The sequence below is a fragment of the Melitaea cinxia genome, chromosome 13 (genome assembly GCF_905220565.1).
Source record: "Melitaea cinxia chromosome 13, ilMelCinx1.1, whole genome shotgun sequence".
Lineage (NCBI taxonomy): Eukaryota > Metazoa > Arthropoda > Insecta > Lepidoptera > Nymphalidae > Melitaea > Melitaea cinxia.
Window position 1 is genome coordinate 17056952 of NC_059406.1, and position 16016 is coordinate 17072967.

Below are 16016 nucleotides of genomic sequence, written 5' to 3' on the forward strand. Positions count from 1 at the left end.
GAGATCTGATAACTACTTTTTGATTAATCTTTGATAACGCGTATTTACTTGACATTATTTTCGTCACCTTACGTTGTATTATACCTCATAACTTTTTACTGGGTGCACCGATTTTGACGTTTCTTATATAAATTAAAAGCTACTATTCGTCACGTGGTCCCATTCAAATTTAATTGAGATTTGATTAGTAATTTGTGAGTTATATCTAATATTGCGTATTTACTTGACGGTTTTTTCGCCACCCTACGTTGTATTATACGTTATATCTTTTTACTGGGTGCACTGATTTTGATCTTTTTTGTATAAATCAAAAGCTAATACTTGTCATGTCGTCCGTTTTAAATATGATTGAGATATAATGAGCAATTTTTGAGTAATCTTTGATGACACGTATTTACATGACGATGTTAAGACGACTGTGGTCATGTTCAATACTTTGCCACAACGCCATCTATGAAAATTTAATGAAATTACTTCGTTCACTATCGATCAAATTACAATATTCCACTAGAGTAGAGAGTAGCAGTTTATTCGTTATAAATATATTTGAACTTTTAATTTTTGAGTTATCGCTAAAACTGGGTATTTACTTGGCTATTTTACGTCGACCAACGTTATATTAACCTCATTACTATTTTACTGGGTGGACCGATATCGATGATTCTTTTTTCAATCGATAGGTGGTGCTTGTCATGTGGTCCCATTTAAATATAATTGAGATTTGACTCGAACTTTTTGAGCTATATCTGATATGGCGTATTTACTTGACTGTTTTTGGAGTTTTCTCCTTAAGAATCGATTTTCATTTAAGGCCCCGGAATGAAAAAATTGAACAGTAAAATCTACTGAACGAATGACCTTGTTAGAGATGGCGTTCAGACGTTTTCTAATAACGCAATTAGGTTCCGATAGATGGCGTTATTGCATTCATTTATTTACAATTTGATATAGTAATAATATATTTCTTAGACTAGTAAGCCTTTTTGTGCCTATTTAGACAGTTGATCTGAAGGGGTAAACTCCAGTCGTGCATCGGAGCTGTGTGAAAACATGAACATTACATATTTTTAATAAAAAAGACATAAACCGTAATTCAATATAAATCCGCTTCAACTAAAAAACCCGACGTAATAAGCGATGTCAGCGCTTCGCGCGAATCGACGACGGGCCTTTTATGAAGTTTCTGCCTACAATCGCTAACAAAATGTTAGAAATAACAGTAGAACATTATATAATTCTACAATTTTATAATGTCGCGTTATGTGGAATACGAACAAAGTATTACTATTTTTTCGTCGATCTACGTTGTATTACTCTTCGATGTAATTGAAGTCGGTTTTTTTTTTCGTTTGCGAGCAAACACAATTATTTGAATGATATACGAGTATAATGATGTGTATTTACTCGACTATTTTTTCGCTGCTACGTTATATTATAACCCATAACTTTTCACTGGGTATACTGATTTTGATAATTCTTATTTTAATCGGAAGCTGATGCTTCTTTTATAGTACCGTTTAAATTTAAAAAATATTTGATTAGCACTTTTTGAATAATCCTGAATAACGCCTATTTACTTGACTATTTTTTCGTCTACCTACGTCGTGTCACTTGTAGATGTAATTAAATTACAGGCGGTTTTTTATTTCGTTAGCGAGCAAACGCAATTATGTTTGTGAACAAACAAAATTATCTTTTGAATATTTTGACTAAAACGTCTTAAACCGTACAGTTTACAATAATTTAATAACCTGATGTATTGGTAAAGCTGTAACCACTGTAAGTGATGTCTCGTAAGCGACTTCACATACATTATTAATTACATCCATATTTAGCTCTAGTGTCAGATATTACCGGGTAATGATGCGTGAATGTAGTCATCAAATATTCATATAAACGAGATGGAGGAACGAACGCCGCAGGAATATCTAGACACTGATGAGCACCGATCGGTACATCCAGGGGTTTCCAATTATCAACAACATCTAAGTAGGAGTTACTTTAGCAATGCCAGAGAAAACTTCATATGGGAATTTTGAATTTTAAAAAAATCAGTTTGCCATGTCACCCTTGAATTGGCTTTCATTGAGGTGGGGCACAGTAAGAATCTCTTGAATATCTTGCTTATAATCTGGAGCAGCCGGACCGGGGAAGTACCTCGACCTTACAGAAGATCACAGATAAATAATACTGCTGTCAAGAGTGTTCCTGAAAATAATTTGCATAGCTTCTGAGGAATAGATCAATCATTTATAGATAGTTTTGTTTTATTTAAATGAAGAAAATTTTTACTCTGTTAATATATAAAATAAATGTTTTAATATTTCTTTTTATAATTTGATATAAAAATATAAAATCTACGTTCTGATGTTTCCATCATAATAAGCATTAATCTCGAGTGGGAGATGTTCTGATTTGATATCGACCTCAGTTCTTACTTTGAGGTTCTAACTACACATTTACAGTGGCTATTTTAAGCACCTAGGCTTGCGTAGGTGCGAAGTAAGTTGCGTTATTCCAAAGAGGCTATATATAGTATTATTCGAACTTTAAAATTGATGGATTTTAAACGGAAAAGTCAACAAATGTTTATGGATATTTCATTAAACTTCTACTAAAGCACTTTCCTTAGTATTAAGTATAGACAGGCCGTCCGCACTGGACATTGATAGGAAATTAGAATCAAATCTATTCTCAAAAGCAGCTGCGGGTCGACGCAATAAAATGAGTTACGGCCACGAGCCCTCTGTGAATTGAACTTGCCGATATAATGTGATTTGAAAGCAAATAATACTGCTTTCACCACAGCTAAATAATACTGTTTTCAAGAAGTATTGTGTTCCTGTTGGTGAGTAAGGGGACCAGAGCTCCTGGGGGGATTGAGGATTGGGTCGGCAACGCGCTTGCGATGCTTCTGGTGTTGCAGGCGTCTATAAGCTACGGTAATCGCTTACCATCAGGTTAGCCGTACGCTTGTTTGCCGACCTAGTGAAATAAAAAAAAATGCTCATTATTGCAGATATAACTAGAATTAAAATATTATTATTAAGAAAGGTCTCAGGATGTAAGATGCAAGGTGAGCCGGACAGTCCCCATGGAGGAGAATTCTTGTCTTTTAGCCGAGGCCAGCCTGTCGCTGGAGGGATCGCGTTGCCTGCAGATCCGGGACCCTCCAATTGAAGCGGCTGAAGGCTCCCGCAGGGGTTTTGGTCGGTATTGTACCCCCAAGTACTAACCCAGCATATGGTGTAGGACTGACTACCCGGGCATCCTGGATATCACCCGTAAATGGGTTCTTCTGCGATAACAAAAAAAAAATGTAAGATGCAACGACACAACGTACCTTTCTAGTAATAGAACACTAAAGAAATAAGTAAACCGATTCGACCGCGAGGAAATATAGTTATAATAAAGTATATTGAACGTTGAAAAGGTTTCAACTAAAAGTAATTAAATAATAGAACCGCTTTACCGATACAAGTAATTGTTAGTCTAATAGTTGTTCGAGAAACTTCGAGAACAATTCCACGTGACCTAATTTACCCAACAACCTATACTGTATACTTTCGAAACGTGCAAAGTTTTAATTTAAAAAAAAAGCGAACGTAAGATTAACAGGAAGGGATATTTTAATGGAGTACATAAAAAAGTAATGCGAGGTAAAAGTTATGTTTTTTCAATTTTTAATAATGTCTGCTTATCTTCACAAGATCTCGTTACGAGGCTCGGTCGTCATTAAACCCAAGCAATTACTTCTATTTGCCGTCTGAGAGCACTCGCGGACTGCAGGCTGCATGTTGACATGGCATGTCTAAAGTTTTCATAGGAAACTTTTATATATTATTTTAGAACGTTGACGCAGTGGTCGCAGCAAGTGGCCGATGCATTAGGTCGCGGGTTCGATGCCCACTCATCACCTTGGCATAGGCCATACAGATGTTTGTGTTTTTTCCAGACTTTCAATATTAATTTCTCATCCGTTTATTTGTTTATTTAGTTATAGTGACTCTGTATTTCATGCAAGATATTACCAAATTTGTATGAAAACACAGTTTATCGTTTCTTTTTCAAAAGAGTAACTGCGACGTTCCTTACTGGTTCTTCTCAGCGGAATTTGAATTTCGAATCGGTGATAGCTTCAATTTTAAAAATAAATAAAATTTTAATTGCTTTTGAAGCCAATGGAATAAAGATATTTTTGATTCTAACTTTTATTTTATAATTTTTATTTTTGACATATATCTTAAGCTTGATGTTCTAATTATATTAGTATCAAGTCCAGATCTAATAAATTTTTTCAATGTATATCTGTGTAACCCACTGTGACTGTTTGGTCATTATTTTAAGAAACCAAAATAAATATACAATTCCAGGGTATTCAGAGCATGCTCTGTGAACACGTCTTTTAATCTTTTTTTTTAGTTATAGCATTTATCTTATAATAAGACCTTAAAGAAAGGAAATGTTTTTTTTTTATTTACCTCTACGTAATTAAAATTAAAACCTTAATTGAATAATCCATAAACCAAAGTGTCACATGTTCTACTGAGGTATGACTCTAACTGAGGTGGGGCACAGCAGGAAATTTCCTGCTCAAATATGGAGCAGCCCGAGTGGAATAGTATCTTGACCTTACAGATGATCACAGCTAAATAATGCTGTTCTCAAGCAGTGTTGTGTTCCTGTTGTAGTAAGGTGACCAGAGCTCCTGGGGGGAATCGGGGATAGGGTCGGCAACGCGCTTGTGATGCTTCTGGTGTTGCAGACGTCCATAAGCTACAATAATTGCTTACCATCAGGTGAGCCGTACGCTTGTTTGCCGACCCAGTTAAATAATAAAAATAAACAATGAAACCGTATAAGAAAATTCAGAAAACTGTCCGCACGCTGTCACCCCTGACCGCACGAAGAAAGTTTTGCGTCGCTGAAACTAGCATTGAGTTTGACAGTTCCATTGCAATATCAAAGGTTAGCAGCAATATGAAGTTTTCGACCTATTTTTCATAGCGTAGTCCATACACTACAGACTACAGCTAAAAATATCGTTTTGTTCTTATCGTGTTGCTGACTTTGTACGTGTAATTCAACATAAATTGACTTTAAATTTATCACAAGTTCTTAGTTAGCAACTCTTTTTAATCTTTTATATTTTTGTTTGTTTTTTTTTTTGCAATTGAAAGCTGGTTCTTGTCATGTAGCCCAATTTAACTTTGATCGAGATTTGCGACGTACTTTTTGAGATATAACTCAAAAAAAATAGATTTGTAGATATGAATAGCTAATATAGTATTGTAAGTCTGCTTTGCGGACTCATTTGATTCGGCGTTATTTATTTATTTTTTTGTTTTCTTTTTATTTATTACACAGACACGCCATCGACACATCATGACAGAACATTGTGAGTATAAGAAATACAGTTACAAATATAAAGTGTGATTTGTCTTTGCATGCGTATACGACATGTACTATATAACAGTTTTTGTGCTAATAGAGTTAACAAGTTTTCGTGTGATATATATATATATATATATATATGTATATATATATATATATCACACATACATATATATATATATATATTTTTTTTTTTTTGTTGACTCGTACAACTAAGTAAGCAAAACAATATAAATACAATAAATTAAGTGTAAATAGCTAAACTAATTCGAGATAATTATTAGAAAAGAAGGCTTCGATGTCGCTTTTGGACATAAAATTACGTACACATTGTATGTTTCCATTAATCTGTTCAAAGGAGCATATTGACCTACGTTAGTCCTGGTACAATAGAATATTTATGTACTAGTTCTCATGTAAACACCGTACTAAATAAACGGTATTTGATCGAGAATCGAGTGCAGTTCAAAATAAAATAGCAGTAAAGACCGAGGCAACACGTGGCGCTTCCGTGTCACCGAACAATCATCATTATTATAATGGACATCAACAAAATAACCGAATAAATTTCACGAACTATATTTAAGCACTTAGCCACAATACATTCAGTATTTTATTATAATTTTATCTTGCGTATTAATAACATGCTTTCTCAGCCACACGCCTTCAGCTTTTGAAGTTCGTTTATTTTAAAACACATAATATGTACCTACAGCTATTCTTCATACACTAATTTTTTGTTCTTGTGTAAAGAGTATAACAGGTAAAGCATATTATTCGGTTCAAGTTTATATCTATACAAATAAATAAAATTGGAGTGTCTGTTTGTAATATTAAAATGACAGCTTTTTACTAAATTCATATGTATGCTAATATGGTACATATACCAAAATAACATTTTTTACAATTTTAGTTTGTCTGTCTGTCTGTTTGTTCCGGCTAATCTCTGAAGCGGCTGGACCGATTTTGACGAGAATTTCACTGGCAGATATTACAGAATTAATAAGGAGTAATTTAAGCTAGTTTTATTTAAAAAAAAAAATTTATTTTATTACTCTGCGATCTGAACAATAACTTTTTTGTTAAATTCCCCGCGGATGAAGTTGCGGGCACAGCTAGTTAACAATACAGACGTGCAGGTGTAGCGGCGCTGTATTTCATGCAAGGCACGACTTCATTTGTACTAAACCATAGTTTTTCAAGGAATAACTGGACAGTTGCTTACCGATTATTCTCTAAAGAATCTAAATTCCGGATCAGTGACGATTTCATTTTAAATAATTCGTTAAAACTAATATGACGTTAATTTGTAAAATGATATGTCAAAAGTGCTTCAGAAGCCTTCTTGAATTAAGTAATTTTTGATTTTAATTTCGTTTAATGAAGCTAAAAGTTCTGTTAATGACTATCATGGGTTCCGCTATTTGTATTACCTAGTTAATGTTTGTTTGCGATCTAAGTTGTTTGGTCTTCTGGGTCTCATATAAACTGTCCTTCCCTGTTGTTATCACAAGCACTTGATACCGGTCGTTACTCAAAGTAGGGAAATTGTCCATCGACCTTCGTCAGTGTAGCAGTCAATTTCAGTAGAGACCTGTAAACCTATTAACTTCTATTGAGTCTTGGAACATTCTTTATTTTACACTATTACCTTCTTTCTCTTCATAATACTATTACTCTGGACTATATTTTGCCAGGTTCTGCCTTCCGCCTAACGCTCTCCGAAATAATTCAACAATTTCACCCCATTATTATGTAATCTAAGGTAACTTAGTCATGACTCATCAAAATATCAGACGAAGGCAACGTCTAAGAGTAAGGAAGGGAAGGTAAGTTCTTGATGTTAGCAATCGTCTATTCAGAACAGTGTCTCAAGAGAGCAAGTAAGACCTGGCTTGTTGGCTACACTAATACATTTCCAAAACAAATTTACATTTCAGAAGAGACAAAGATTTTGAGATATTCAGAAATATATTAACATCAAAGTGATAAAATAGTATTACTAGTACATCTGTGATGGCGTCACTACTTCTAAGTTCTACATTCAAAGCCATCCATACACTATAAATAGAATAAAAGAACAAATAAACCAAATACAATATTCCATAAACGGTAATCGCTGCGTTTATGTGCTTCAATCGCTTGCACGCAATCGTCATTAGCCCCCCATTGAGTTCGAAACAAAGTTACGTGAACAATAAAACGTGTTATCTCCCTTCGTGGCGAGACTTCTGTCTGTCTGTGCGTCTTTTCTGTCTGGCTGATTTTTGAGGTAGTGTAGCATCTGTCTCAGTTAATAACAATATTATAAGGCATGACGTTTTGTCGAACTGAATTGCAGCTTCAAAGGTAAGTAGTTGTCTTAACTGCTTAATGCTCGGAGCTAAGCTCGCTCCGAATAGTCTTTTGACATCTAGTTTTTCCCAACTTCCTCGGAGTAATAGTCTTTTACGAGACGAACTTTGCTAGTTAGCCGCGCCACTCACACGCCCCGCCTCGCTACATATTACGAAACTTAATTATTTCGAAGTCTCCAAGAAAGCTAATTACAGCTTATTCCTTTACTTGAATTATATTTTATCTGTATTTACAACGTCGATCTCACGTGTTACTGCGTTCTTTGTAACTTTAAGCTTTATTAATTGAAGTTACTTCTTTAGTATAGTTGTTTAGAAGTTACTTCTTTAGTATAGTTGTGATTTGAAACTCGATGATACGAAAATGCGTCACGATAAAGAAACACAAAGTGTATAGGAGTGAATGAGATAGAATACATTTCTGCTCTAAACGTATAGGCACTTACGATCTTTTTGACGAGACCGTCGTCGATAGAACAAATCGGCCTACCTTCCTACGACTTTTCAGAAGTTTCACTTATTCTTACATTCTTACATATGAAGGAAACATTCAAGAATCATTATATTGTTTACATATGAAGCTCATCTTTCTTACCATAAAATGGCTAAAGGACCGTAGGCGCATCGCGGATATCGTTCTCCTGTGTAAACTTCTGAAGCGGTTAATCGATGCACCTGAATCGCTTGAAAGCCTTAAATTGCTCGTAAGGGTTGCCGCTTACATACCCGTAAGACATTTAGTTTGCCCAGAGTAAAAAGTAATCTTGGTGGACAAAGTCCATTGTACGGAATGCAGTTTTTCGCAAATGGAAAGAGAGAAGTTATAGATATCTTCTGTGATAGTATACCTACAGCTAAAAATAAGCTGTATAATGAGCTCCGTGTTTAGATTGTACATTGCTTTAAAGTATTTTAAGTTTCTATTTATATATTTTTCTTTTTAATTGAAATGTTTAATTTGTATTTTTCTTTTTTAAATTTTTTAACTGCATGTGCTTTAGTATTTTTATATTTCTAACTTTTTATTTTGGACTATCGTTTTGATTTTTGTTTGCAAATTTTGACATGAACAAATTCAACTAAATTTGGACACTTTAAAATTTTACTTAATATCCATATGTTTTTAAGCTAAGCTATGTCGGAAAGTTACTTCTTATAGTATTCAGAGTAATACATTTACATTTACAAAGAGCGTTGTCACGGCTTATAGACACTGGACAGTTAGACAAGAATAGATTATTTTAAACAAAAACGGTTTGATAATATTACTACCATTAAAGAGATTTACGAGACCGACCCAAAAAATGAACAAGTTGTTCGTGACACGAGTTAAGTAGTGCTGTTGTGAGCAGTGGAGAGCGATTCACGAGCAATTGAAACAAATGTTGAAAATATATGTATATTACTTTATTGGTAGACTAGCTGTACCCCGCGGCTTCACTCGGGTTAATTTTAGAGAAAAACGTATTTAAATATTTTATAGGCTTTCTCGGTAAATGGACTATTCAACATTTTTTTTTTATTCGAACCAGTGATTACCTGAAATCGGTGCGTTCAAACATACAAACTCAAGCTTTATAATATTTATAAAGGTATACGAGTACATAAATTTAAAAGTATTTTTGATCAAACGTGAAACTATTTTAAAGTTTCAATAGCTAACCTTCTTGAATATCATGCGCCGTCGATAAATCACAAGCACGTTAGGTCGAGCTCTGTACGATCGCTTTCATTCGTACACTACAACAATGGTGAAGGCAACGCAATGCATCGGACGGCCGCATTTAATATCGCGCGCCGAGGCAGCACGATTTACCGCCTGGACCGAGGCCAACGATTAACTCACAAGAAAAATTGGATAGCCGCGATACAGCGATACGACGCGCGACCGAGCGGCGATAGCGATACTACCGCTTTAATGGCGTGCGGCGCAGCGCTTTAAAGCGCTAAATCACAATACGTGTTTGTCATGAAATATGCTCGCTCGTTATCGAACATGAACCGAAACTTATGCTTATGTGCGCCACTTCTTCAGCGTGTTACGCTGACTATAACTAAATCTTCGTTTATTGGACGCGTTTATTGTTTTTTGAAGAGTTTTTTTCTGCACTTGTAAGCTTTTAAAAATCTAAAGTTATAAATGTGATAATACTTTAAAAGAAACTAAAAAGTAAATTTTTAGGCAAAAAAAACACTACCATTGTTTTTTGATTTTTCATTATCATTATTATTCGAGTATTACGAAAATATCTCGTATTCAAATTATCTCAATACTCGTAACATATCGACCCAAAATTAATGCTATAAATATCTGAAGTATCAAAAGTACAAATTTATTTCAACAGATTTAATAAAAATAAATAGTGAGGAGTCAAGGAAAGTTTGAAAGTATCTCAAGTCAGTTAGGATTTTTTAAACGTTTTGAGAAAACGCGTCTCACAACTGTGAGCTCAATCCGGTTACCGAATATTTTCCGCCTCTTGCCCGCACACAGAGAGCGGCAAAAGATAACACGCTAAATAAAATGTTTCCTTGATCACTACAGATTAACAAATCTGGAGAGCTCTCGTCTGGAATATAATTACTGGAAACGATCTTAGGAGAAGTATTTGAAATGTCAAATTCATGGCTGATTCTGCTGACTGCGTCGTCGTCTGATCAAACTCTTGATTTTTAAAATTTAATTGGATATTTTTCCATAATCACTCCTTAATTTCTCATATATTTTTTCTGCGTGGAAGTTGTTAAGATTGTACGGGTTCCCAAAAACGTATGGTATGTATCCTTTCCAAGGATAATTCTTTGAAAATCATTCCAACCACATTTTTTCGGATCACAGTACTGGGTTAGTCAAAAGACGATGATGTTCATTTTGGGTGTTTCCCCATATATTACCTTGATTATATAATAATAATAAACGCTTTACACTCAACGGCCCCCAGTAGGATTTTCTCCTGTATCGGGGGTCTGAAAACACACAAAATACACAAGCACAAACGCCCAGGCCATGACAAACATCTATATGGCCAATACAAATATCCGTCGTAAGCGGGGATCGGACCCGTGGCCACCATCGCATCAGCCAGTGCTGTGACCGTTGCGCCAACGCGTCGTTTTGATTTACAGTAAAGAATGTCACTAAGTTACGTTTATACTCGTGTAGTAAGCTACTAGTAAGTTCTGTTACTTGAAGTAGATTTGCTGCACAATCCTTTAAGGACGAAGTGTAAATCAGAGAAGATACGACCCCACTGAGGACATTCTCACGAGGTCCGAGCAAGGATTAATGGGGCAACCTTGTGATAAATAAGAAAATAGAAAGCGATAGAAGATTACACGCTTTGATCAATTGCTACCATATTACCATCATGGGGCGAGTACTCACAGCTCGGGTAAGCGTTATTAATTGAGGGCGACATTCATTCGCTTTAACTAGGGGACGTTGATAAAATGTGCTTCTAGGGACAGTTTTTGTCCCTTAGTTTCAACGACTTGCAGCAAGGTGCACTAAATCTTGTAGCGATCCCACTAGCAATATTAATTTTTTTTAGTAAACAATTGCTCGCAAACGAAAAAAAAACCGACTTCAATTACATCGACGATTAATTCTTCAATTAATGCAACGTAGGTAATTCTTCAATTAATGCAACGTAGGTAGACGAAAAAATAGTCAAGTAAATACGCGTCATCAAAGATTATTCAAAACCAATCATCAGATCTTGATCGGATTTAAATGGAACCAACAAGTACCACTTTTTGAATGTAAAAAAAATCGGATTCGGTCCACCCGGTTAAAAGTTATGAGGTAACACACGAAATAAAGATACAGTAGAATTGATAACCGCCTCCTTTTTTGAAGTCGCCCAAAGATCTTGTTTTGCTGCTGTAAAAGTTCAATTTCATGAACTGTTTGAGAAGTAACTAGAAGTACAAAGATGATTGACAGGTCTCTTACGATACTAACTCAAATTGGAAATACCAATTTGTTGCTGATACATCAAATAGTGTTATAATTCCAGCTGGAACAAAAATTTGACTTTTGCGACGTTGCCTGACTACGTAAGAAGGTGTAAAATTATATTGGAATAAAGTTCTGAATAAAAACTATATTTTAAATATTCTATTTAATTCCACGCGGTTACAGTGGAAGGACACACGTCATAAATTCGAAACAGTCGCAATAAACACCATGTTTCGCCATGTTTTAACTGTTTTATATTTGTTTTCACAGAACGCTCTCGCTGTGCATCGTTTCAAATATATTTGATTCAGAAAAAAGCGTACAACAAAACGGTTAACATCAACGTTACATGTAAGAGACTTTTATTCATTAAAATGTTTTCTATTCTAGAAAAGTTCACTCTTACTTTGATCTACTAGTTTCATCTTCATGTCAATGTGTCTTTAAACATATATAAAACTAGCTGTGGATTTAAAAAAAAATATTGTTCGGTTCGCAGTTACAAAATAAATCTTAAATAAAAATAGCCTTATTTACTCCTTATTATATCAGCTATGTGCCAGTGAAAGTCCCGTCAAAATCGGCCCAGCTATTTCAGGGATTGGCCGGAACAAAGAGCCAGACAGACAGACAGACAAAAATTGTAAAAAATGTTATTTGGGTATATGTACCCTGTAAACATTCATGTGCGTTTATTGTGAGTAAAAAGCGGTTATTTTAACATTGCAAACAGACACTCCAACTTTGTTTATTTGTATAGACGTACAAGCTGACCCGGCGAACTTCGTATCGCCTAACACAAACTTTATCGTATGGTATTAAAGTTCAAATTGACTTTTAAGTATTATCACAAATCTTTTGTATGGGAGTATAGAAACGTGTTGTTTTTAGACTTTTTCAGGAAATTTAAATTTTTTTTTTTTAGAATTTTTCTCTCCGTAAGAACCATCCTCGTACTTCAAGGAATATTTTAAAAAAAGAATTAGCGAAATCGGTCCAACCGTTCTCGAGTTTTGCGCTTAGCAACACATTCAGCGACTCATTTTTATATTATAGATGTGTAGATATAGATAAAACCCTATCTAATTCACGTCAATACTGTGTGCAACGAGTATATACAACCTTTGCAGAATATGATGAAATATATTTCTAACTATTGGCTACATCCAATTTTCATACAAATTAAAACCTTAAAAAGTCAAACAATAGATGACGAGAACGCGAAAACCATTTTTTTGTTTTGTTTGAATACTTGCACAGCAGGTGGAGTCTACACGTCTATTCTACCTTATTTCCTTGTGAAATTGGAAACTCTTCATTCTTATCATCATTATACAAGTATATCTTTGGATCATACAGACAAATTTCCTACATGAAAAGTACTATGAGTATGGTAATAAAAGTAATATCACCGCAGTTCAATATGGACACAGAGACGTTTACATCAAGACCGGCCGCCCTTCAATAAAAGATCAAATCGCCGATTATCGACGCTTGCGTCAACGAAATCTTACGAGGCTTTCATCTGAGCTGGATTTCATTGTAATTATATTCACAGGGATTATTTTGTGTAAAAATGGTTTCTTGGTAATGAACTTTCATGAAAATGTATATTTGTGTGTGTGTAAGAGAGAGAGTATGTATGTTCCATGTATTCAATAAAATCACTGAAAAATAAGTTTCGAGTTCTCATACTAATACCAAAGAATGTCTAAAATCTTAATTCTATCTTTTAAACTCGGTGCGGTCAAAGTCAAGTACCAGTGAGGTAGCAAATTTTCAATAAAATTAAAAACTTATACACAGTAAAAATGTTTATCGATTCAATCGAACTAAAAATGTTCAAAAATCCACTTCAAGTCATTACGTTTGATGTAAATTCGAAATTAATCTCTCAAGAACGGAAGCGATGTGAATACATTTGTTGCCGACGAGTGAGGAAATGGTTTTCTATTCGACGGATATATTTTTAGAATTCGGTATCCGAAGTGAGCCATCGGAAACGTATTACTAAGACTGCGTGCTCCAGTTTGGAGGGGGCTTTCATTTTCACGTTTATCTGCAATGTTCTATTGTACGGTGTTACAGAAGATCTAAATTGATTTCGTCTAAATTGACTAGTCTAGTTTTTAATTGACTTTAAAAAAAGCGGTTTTTAATTCGACTGCTTTTAATAATAATAATAATAATAAAATAAAATAAAACAAAATTAAATTAATAAATCAATAAGTAAAAATAAAAACAAATAAAGTAAAAGTAAAATCAAAAATCAAAAAATTCAAAGAATTCAAAAATACAAAAATGGTGTTAATAGATAAAAAACAGAAAATTAAGAAAATAAAAATAAATAACATGAACTTATGAACTAGGTAACTATAGTAAAATTTTCTAAAAAAGGCTAAGTACACACACGCTTGATGTGTTACTTCATATTTTTAGAACTGAACGCGATTTTACGAGTATCGCGTATATGTCGTGTCAAAGTAAATTGAAATCACAGTTATCTAAAATCATAACCAAATGTTGATAATTTTAGCCTTTTGTTGTAATTTATGTCCATAGTATTTTGTACCAAATCAAATCAAATTGTTTTTGTCAGGCGACGCGTTGGCGCAATGGTCGCAGCACTGGCTGTTGCGCTAGCGGTCACGGTCTTATTGCCCAGCCGTGGTCCGGGTGTTGTGCTTGTGTATTGTGTGTTCCCGACACAGACGACAAATCCTACTTAGAACCGTCGAGTGTGAAGCGTTTATATTTTTTGACTAGCCCGTTGGCGCAGTTTGTAGTGACCTTGCTTTCTGTTCCGCGGGTTGCGGGTTCGATTCCCTCTTAAGTCTGGGTGTAATATTTGTATTTATATATTTATATATGTATTATTTGTGTGTATATTTAAAAAAATAGTTCTAACAGTCAGCTGTTACCCGTAACACAAGCATTAAGTTGCTTATCATAGGAACAGACGACCGTGTGTGTCTGTTATATTTATTTATATTTATTTATTTATTTATATTCGTATTTTTGTCTCTTACAACATTCACATAGTAGTCGTAGTCGTTATTTTTATGAGTCTTCTAAGTTTATTACAATAGAGACCAAATAAAAATGAAATCAAAACTACACCCTGAATACACTTTTGATATTTTCTCTTGTAAAAACATTGCAAGCTATCGTTGTGAATGCGTCTCTAACTCATATTAAAAAGTTTATATTAATGTGACACAGATACAGAAATGAATATATTTACAACCCAATTACTCGGAAGAGTATGTATATTTTTTTTATAAAAATAGTTGAACTTTTATGAATGTTTTCCAAGAAAGTTATTACGGAGACGGTGACGCTCGCTGATTGTTCGGTAAAAGTTGGCGAATCTCAGAGCTGGCAGCGAGTGAGATAAGAAATAAAATTTTCCATTGTATTTGTTTATATATTTACTACCTTTAAAATAAACTGGCAGAGCTAACAAGAGAGAACCGGGGTTCTATACACGTAGGTGTAACTTGATGATGAGATGGCGTAGTGGTCACAATACTTGATCATGCCCGACGCGGGACCTACCTCTACCTTACAGAAGATCACATCTAAATAATTGCGTACCCGTGTGGAAGGGACTGTGGAACCGTGTGGAACCACTTGTAATGTGACTAGACTGTCACATTACAAGTGGTTCCCACCTGGTAATATATACTTTTGAAGTAACTGACCAGGCGAACTTCGTCTTAACATACAATTATAATCATGATATTTTTTATATATTTTGAAGTAAAACTTCTTCACGCACGCTCGACTTCGGAAGTGAGCTGGTGAATGTAAAATGCGTGAAAAGAGCGTTACGAAAAGTGTGATTGGGTGAGGCGAACGGAAGTTGGGAGGGAGATATAAGTTAGTGAAGATTGAAAGAGACAGAGTTATGTTAAGTTTTACTTCAGTCGTGTGGTCTAAAGCACACTCGTTTTATATTCTTTATACAAACCTTGACAATAACGAGCCCAAAAACAATAAAATAATTATTCAATTAAGTGCAGCCGCTCTGAAACTTTGCGCGTACAAATATTTCTCTGGTTCATTTTTATTTGTTAAGTTTAATATTTCGTAGTCATCACACGTCGCGCTCGGCAACGATAACGCATTTTTGTATTATTTATATCTCATTAAGGCTGCCAATTAGATAATGAAATCTGTTCCCTTGTTAAAGCCCTTTGTTAGCTCCTGCCTCGGGCTGAGATCCCTTAATACTTTAAAAAGGATCCCTTGAATTTTTCATCTGCCTTAATTTCGGATATGTTTATAGAAGCTCTTTTATA